This window comes from Malurus melanocephalus, unplaced genomic scaffold (assembly GCF_030028575.1).
Source record: "Malurus melanocephalus ecotype Western Australia unplaced genomic scaffold, MMel_1.1 scaffold_900, whole genome shotgun sequence".
NCBI lineage: Eukaryota > Metazoa > Chordata > Aves > Passeriformes > Maluridae > Malurus > Malurus melanocephalus.
This window is the reverse complement of record NW_026624132.1, coordinates 49361-56697: the sequence shown is the minus strand read 5'-3', so window position 1 is coordinate 56697 and position 7337 is coordinate 49361.

The window sequence follows — 7337 nt, the reverse complement described above, 5'->3', positions numbered from 1 at the left end:
TCAGGGGAGCTCCTGCTCCTTGGAGATTTCCAACCCTGGAGACTCATTCCCATCAGGGGAGCTCCTGCTCCTCGTGTCCCCATCCCCCAGGCAGCAATCACAGAATTCCCTGACTCCAGACTGCATCAGGAGCTGGGCTGTGTGTGGAGATGGCCAGGAAGCACTGGCAGATCCCAAACCCCCAGGGGTGATCCCTGGCAGCAGAGAGCAGCTGGMACAGATGGATCCACCTGTAACTGGGAATTCCTCCAGCTCCAGGGAAGTGCCCTGGAACTGGAGCAGTAAATTGCAGTCTCTGTGACTATTCCAGCATAATTTCACTGAGCTGTGACACAAACACTRAGTGGTGAAAGGACTCTGCATTTGAGGRTTTTGCCATCCTYGTTTYRCTCAGTGTGAGGCAGTAAATGAGGSAGAGGGACAGTTTAGGGGGAATGATCTGTGGTGTCCAAGCAGGAATTGCCATCCTCACCCAGCAGTTTGGGTGATGGGTGAGCCGTCAGCCCCACTGATCCCACTGCCAGCTTTGCCCCTTGCCAGCCTTGCTGGAAAATACCTCCAAGGCCATTGAGTCCAAGTTGTGACCACCAGAGCAGGGCTGGGTGGGTGACACTGTCCAGCTGAGGTCCTTCAGAGCCACTGWCTCCACTYTGCTGTCCTGGGCTCCCTCAGTGAGGAGCTGGGCAAGAAGAGCCACAATWCATGGGTTCATGGAGTCATTTTCATCTGAAAAACATGGAGAGAACAGTCCCAGATGAGTCTCCTGGTGGCTGTTCCCTRATGTGCTGTCAGTCAGGTGACAGAGCTTTCCTCACACTGGCTATTCCACACTTCAGTGGAATCACAGAACGATTTGGGTTGGAAAATCATCGAGCCCAGAGGTCCCCCCTGTGCTGCCCCACGTCCCCAAGTGCCACAGCTACAAACAGTGAATYAAGGCCTCCCTCAATCTGCCAGACAGAGCTGAGCTGTTGATTTGACAGAGCACATTTCAGCTGCCACCACTCTCAGCTCCGTGTTCAGAGCTCTTTTCCAACCTGAACAATTCCATGGGTTTGGGGCAAGGCCACCCACAGCAGCTGTGAGGCCACCTCCTGTCACACTGCCATGGAGAATTCACCAGGGCTCGGTGTTCTGTGAGCTCACTGCTCTCACTGCAGCATGAAATGACCCAGATAGGTTTTATTATTGCCTTCTCTCACATTCTGGGTTTTAAAATTTCAATAATTTCTTTGGGTTGCTGTTAGGAATTTCTTAAAAGGCAAAGCAATCAGGGTAAGCACGTGCTGTAAACTCTGCCATGGATTTTTTATGTTATTGAAGTGCTCATTCAGCTTTCTCAGAACTGCAAATGTATTTGYTAAACACACAATTATTTTTAAGAAATCTTATGGTATATTAAAAATTCATCAATAGAAGCAAAAGAAGATAACAAATGAAACAATACATTTTAATATTTAAATTAACTTGTAGCACAATTAAGCTAATGTTTCCCAAATTACACCACATGCTAATGCAAATCACTGTAGTTTTTCCCAATAAATCAAATTTCAGATTGATTTGCYAGCCTTGGATGTTACTGTCACTTCAAATTTTTATCCAGATGTTTTTACCAGTTCAAGCAATGGAAGACAAGGAGCTGAAAATGTGAGAAARGCAAACTATTCCTTAACTCCAGAACTGCTCAGGGTTTAAGAGAATGAACGAATTTCTAGAGAGAACTCCACTCTCACAACAGSCAAAAATTGTGCCCATCTCATGTCAAGGATTATATTTTCATATCTTTCCAGGGGATCTGATTGTGTAATAGCAATAAACTCTGGTTACAAGAATAATGCAGAGTGGGATACAGTCAAGCCACATTTCCTCTTAAGGCAAAAGAGAAACCTGGAATCATTGTCCTGGAATGCACCGAAACCTCTCAGCAGAGCTCCTGAAATATTCATGAACATTAAGGAAACAGCAAACTTTTGGAGAGTGTGCTGTTTAGCTGGAACTGTGCTGCCGTGCTCTGAGCTCTAAAATTACCAAGGGAAGGCTTTTTGCAGAAAGTAAATGAAGAAACAGAGACTTGGGAATTTTATCTCCCAGCTGCCAACAGACCACACGGTGCTGAATAATTCAACTCCTCAATTACTCATSCTAACTGGGAAGATTCTTATGTGTTTGCTGGTGTAGATCAAGGGGGAGTTCAGAATTTTAAGATAGGATTTACTAAGTGTGTAAATTCTTAGTAAACAGTAGAGGAAACACCAAAGTGCCATTTACCAGCTGAATTTACAWTAAGTGAATGACTAAATTTACATTCGCCAGCTGATTTACATGAATTTCCCAAGCTTCTCCTGAAATTATGTTCTTTTTGGAAAGTTCAGAAGCAAAGAGTTTCTGAAGGAGGAAGGAGAGAAAAAAGGAAGGAAAAAGAGGAATAAGGATCTTCAGCTGCAGGTATGGAACGCACAAGAGTGCAGACATTTCTGCCACCACTTCCCATCCCTTCCCTGCCTGTGGATYTGGGGATTGGATTTTGGGATTTGGATATCTGAATAGGATTCTGGGGCTCTGTGACTGTGGTGAGGCAAGTCAGGAACTCCTCCAGTGTGAATCAGTCATATTAAAAGGGGTTTAGGACCAGGRAAACAGCAACTTCACATGAAATGCTGGGAATAAGAGAGCGCTGTTGAAATGTTYATGTGTTTCACAAAGACATAAATATTTGGAGAATAGCAAAGGACACAGCTCGGCCTGGGCAGACTGAGAGCATTTACCTGATTAGTTGGCCCCAGTTACAAAGACTTTTCCTTGGCAGCAGCTCCAGCTCTCCCCAGCCCTGGGCACAGGAGTGATCTCTGCTCCGTGCTTGTGAAGCTCTTTGTGGTGCTGCTCAGGGAAACCAAGTCACGCTGCAGGGACAGAGAGAGGGAAAAGAGATGGAGTGAAAATTGTTTCCAGGTGGAGCCTCAGACTGTCTGGCATTGCCGGGCTGGSCTGCCTCAGGCAGATCTCAGCACTCTGTCCTGTCTCCACACAGCACAGACTGAGGAGCAATCTGGCTGGGAGAGCCTTTTCTGTGTTGGAATGGGGATGTGGATTTTTGCTTTTCCAGCTGGATCGATTTCCCATCCGGTTCATCAAGAGGCTGTGTGAATTCTTGTACGAGCGGGGTGGCGGGAATGGGATAAGGAATTCACCCCTGCTAAAATACACAAGGGGTGCTGAGTTTTGGTGCTTTGGTGCTCCTGGCCTGATTCACAGCATGGCTACACAAGAATCAGGCAGCTCTGCTTGTCCTCTGTGTGCTTGGAGATGAAATCCAGGAGAAACTGCAGAAGGACAGGAGCACAACCTGTTCTGAGGCAGCAGGAAGCGTGTCTCCAGGGCAGAACTATTTCTGGCAACACTCTCCCAGCTATTGATCACAAGTCTGATGTTGTGAATAACACTCTGATCTGGAGTCTGGCTGGARCTGCTATTTTTATAGGTGTGGGGAYTTATTTTGGATGCAGATATTTTGGAAAACAGTCAAGCTTCCCACACTGTGCTTAATAACATTATTTGAATATATAATAATGCCAAGTTATGGTTTCTGAGAGCTTGTTACTGCCTCAGAGTGTTTGGCTGATTAGAACTTTTAATGAGAGGTGTTTGGTGGAGGGGTGGGAYATGATCATTAAGGTCCCTTCCAGCCCAAACCGTTCAGGATTCTACAATCCTGTGAATTTGGGATGTGAGGATTCATTTACATTTTAACATACATAATCCCAAAATTACATTTCATTGCTATTTCACCATTCTGCATCTGTGTTTTCAAMCTCTGTTTGATTTGCCAGGCCAGTTCAGGGCCTCTCCAGCACCACTCTCTGCAGAACAGAGCATTTATCAGCCAGCCCCTCATGCCAGGATCACACAAKGTTGGGAATAAGCAGTTGGAGGTGGTAAAGGTGCCAGTGCTGCCACTGAAAAATGGCTCATGAAACACAGCCTGGGAGGAGAAAGGTGGAAAAATGAGACAGATGAGATGAATGACATGGGGAAGGGATTTTTAAATCAGCATTGCCACTGGAAAAATCCTTTTTTATGCATTTCTGTTGTATCTGTTGTGTCCTCAGGCTCCTGAAATTTGGCTSGGAAGAATTGAATAGGCCTATTTGCTATTCAGTATTTTTTCGTGCTTCTGTGATTCTCTGGGCATATGTATCTTGTACATGCACATGTAAAAATCTYTTATTTTAGTTGGTTTTGTTTTTCTTGTGTTTCTACCAGTGAAGACTCACTGGAGATTAAGCAGGCATTGTTTAAACAATTCCCCTGCAGCTCCACTGGGATGTTTCAATCTGTCTTGCAAAAGAGAAATAAAAAAGATTAATCATTCCTGTTTTGTGTGATTCTGACAGTGAAAGCAATTTGTGTGCCTCAACTGTGATGCAGACACTTTCCTCTTGCTGTTTGAGTCATACCCACCTTATTTTATCCAAGTTTTTCGAAATAACTTTCTGAAAGGTCAATCTTAGTTTAGTAATTGGGATTTGGGGGGTTTGCTAGGAACAATGTGGTTCCAAATCATGAACCTGGATGTGTTATTCAAGGAAGGAAAAACACCTCCCCCATTTCTGTGGATGCCAGAGTGAGGGCGAGGCTGTCTGCTCACCTATTTATCCTGCTGSAGAGGTGAGGTGCCTGGATTCCCTCTGCACAGGAGAGCTGAGCTGGGGGGAATAACTGACTGCAGATACAGACTGTCAATAAATTAGCACACCCCCAAGAGTCTGGAAGGAACAGAGGAGGAGCAGTGAGTCATTCCTGAGTCATAGAGCCTCCCTGGATTTATCCTGGGATGAGGTACTGCACGCACCACTCCTTGATCTGGTCTGCCTCGAAAGGACAACCCTGAAAATAATTGTGGAAAAATAAATGCTAGCAGCAATCATTCCTTGGCAGCAGCAGGCTTTGTGATGTTTTGTAAGAGCCTGGCTGTATCAGGGCAGGGKTTTGATAAGAAATGGAGAATAAGATGCAGAGCAGGTTGGTTTGGCTGCTCAGGCAGGCTGCAGTCAGGGGCTGYTCCATCACCCCTCTCAGCCCTTGGAAGTCATGGGGGCTCTTTTGGGAGGATTTGGGGATCAGACAGTGATCCCTGCTTTGTTCAACAGGCAACACACGCTGTTTTTTTCTCTCTTTTTCTGTAAAGGTTGTGCCAGCTGGGAGCATTTTCCCTGCTCTGCACTGTTGGATGCCCGAGGCAATAAGGATGCCCCAGCCCTGGTGTGCTCTGCTCCCATTCCCAAGGGCAGAGGGAGTGAAAAGAGCTCTGGCACAAACAAAGCCTCCTGCAACCAAAACCAGCTGGGTTTGCRCTGGGTGGGAACCACCACTGGGAAATACCAATTGTACCAGGAGCTTTCCCAGTCCAGCACAGCTCTCAGAAGGGATTTGTGCCCATCCTGAAGCCCTTGTTCCAGGAGCAGAGGTATCTGCAAAGCCCTGCAGTCTCCTGTGCCTGGGGTTCCAATGTGCTCTGCTGCTGTTCTGCTTCCACTCTCTTATTCCAAGGATAGTGCTCATTAGACTTCTTGGTGAGCTGATAAAATTCCCTGTCTGGCAAGGTGCTGTCAGCTGTGCCAGACAAAAATTGTGTTTTCTGCTTGGTTTGCAGCTGGAGGGGCCCAACAAGCATTGGAACACATGATAAGCTTCAGGAATGCGTGGAGGAGGAGGAGGAACAGTTCCTCTCTCAGTAAGGATCTATCAGATCAGATTGCTCCATCTCTGTAACTTCACCCTGAGCCTCCCACCTTGCTCCAAATTTGAAYAGGCACCAGGTTAATTAAAAGTGAKCAGCCTTTCAGACTYAAGGAGGGATCAGTGAGTTAAAACAACCCCAGAAACTCAGATGAGGATGCAAACAGTCCAGAAGAGCTCTGCTTTCTCCTTGTCTAAGAGATGACTTTGGATTAGAGTTCTTTCCTTGTGAAAGTTTTATGAATCTTAGGTACATTTAATGCATCTGTCTTGGCAGGGGTCTGTCTTAGTGACAGTTCTGTTTTAAAGATGATGAACATCCACTGTAAAAATTAATTTTCCTTCTTCCTGTTGACTGAGAGGTATTGATAAGACCCAGAAGATGAAAAACTAAGTACCATAAGGTTTAAAAATGTCTGTAAATAAGTAAATAAATTACTCTATTCCTATTTTTTTTACATACATCAGCTATGGTAAAAATGAGAGATTTGTGTTAAAGATTAGTGCTGAGTTTAAGATTTAATGAACTGTGGTAGACACTGTGCAGAATTATTCAGTGTCCCCAGTGGTGAATGGGCTGTCAGTGAATTCTCCCAGCCCTGGGAGGCCTAAATATCTCCATATATTCCAAAATATCTCCATTCTCGTTTTGCCTCAGAGAATTCGGTAACTCCAAAAAATAAAACAAAAGCTGAAAGAGTGTATTGAGCTCGGCTTGCTCCATGTTCGACCTGGCAGCACCTGAGCAAGCCGCTGAGACCAACCCGTGCCCTGGAATGCCGGCAGCTGCCAGCGCTGTTCTGCCCTGGCCGTGTCCCCAGCACCGGCCGCGCCCGGCAAAGAAAGAGCCGGCAGGAATTCGCAGCATTCCSGCTCGGATTAATCCCCGGCCGTCCCGCTGCGCCTCAGTGAGCTGGGGAGAGCTGCTGATTCCTCTGAGACCCCGGGGAGAAGCGACACAGRGAGCAAAGCATGGGCGGGCACAGAGCCTCTCCCCCGTGCCACTGCTGTCCTTGTGCCAGGGTGGCTCCGGAGGAACAGGGAATAAAGCCCTGTGACCTGCTCCAGCCACCATCCTCGACAGCCATCCCAAAATATCCTCCCCGGCTCCCTCCTTTCCAGGCTGGACAATAATTAAATATCAATTTATAACGTGCTTTTAAAAATGACAGCAAATGCGGGAGGAGTGGTGGGAAGGCTCTGGAGATGTTTAACTTCCTAGAAACTCATTCCAGACATAGAAAGCCACTCAGGGATCTGCCTGATTAACCAGATACCTCAGGACAACTCGAAAATGTGCATGGAAATTCTAACCCTMATTATTCAGGTCATTACATAATTATTCAAGGTCAGATTGGGATGGGGCTTGGAGCAATCTGGTCTGTGGAAGGGGTCCCTGTCCATGGAACTGGATGAGTTTTAAGGTCCCTTCCTACCCAAACCATTCCAGGATTGTATTCTATGATTCTGGAAAGATGTTAATTTTGAAATCTAGTGTGGCAACTCTAAGAATATTTACATATTACATCTATACATATAAATATAATAAACCCAAAGAAAACAGAAACCGGCATCTGGACTGTTTGACCTGTTATATATAG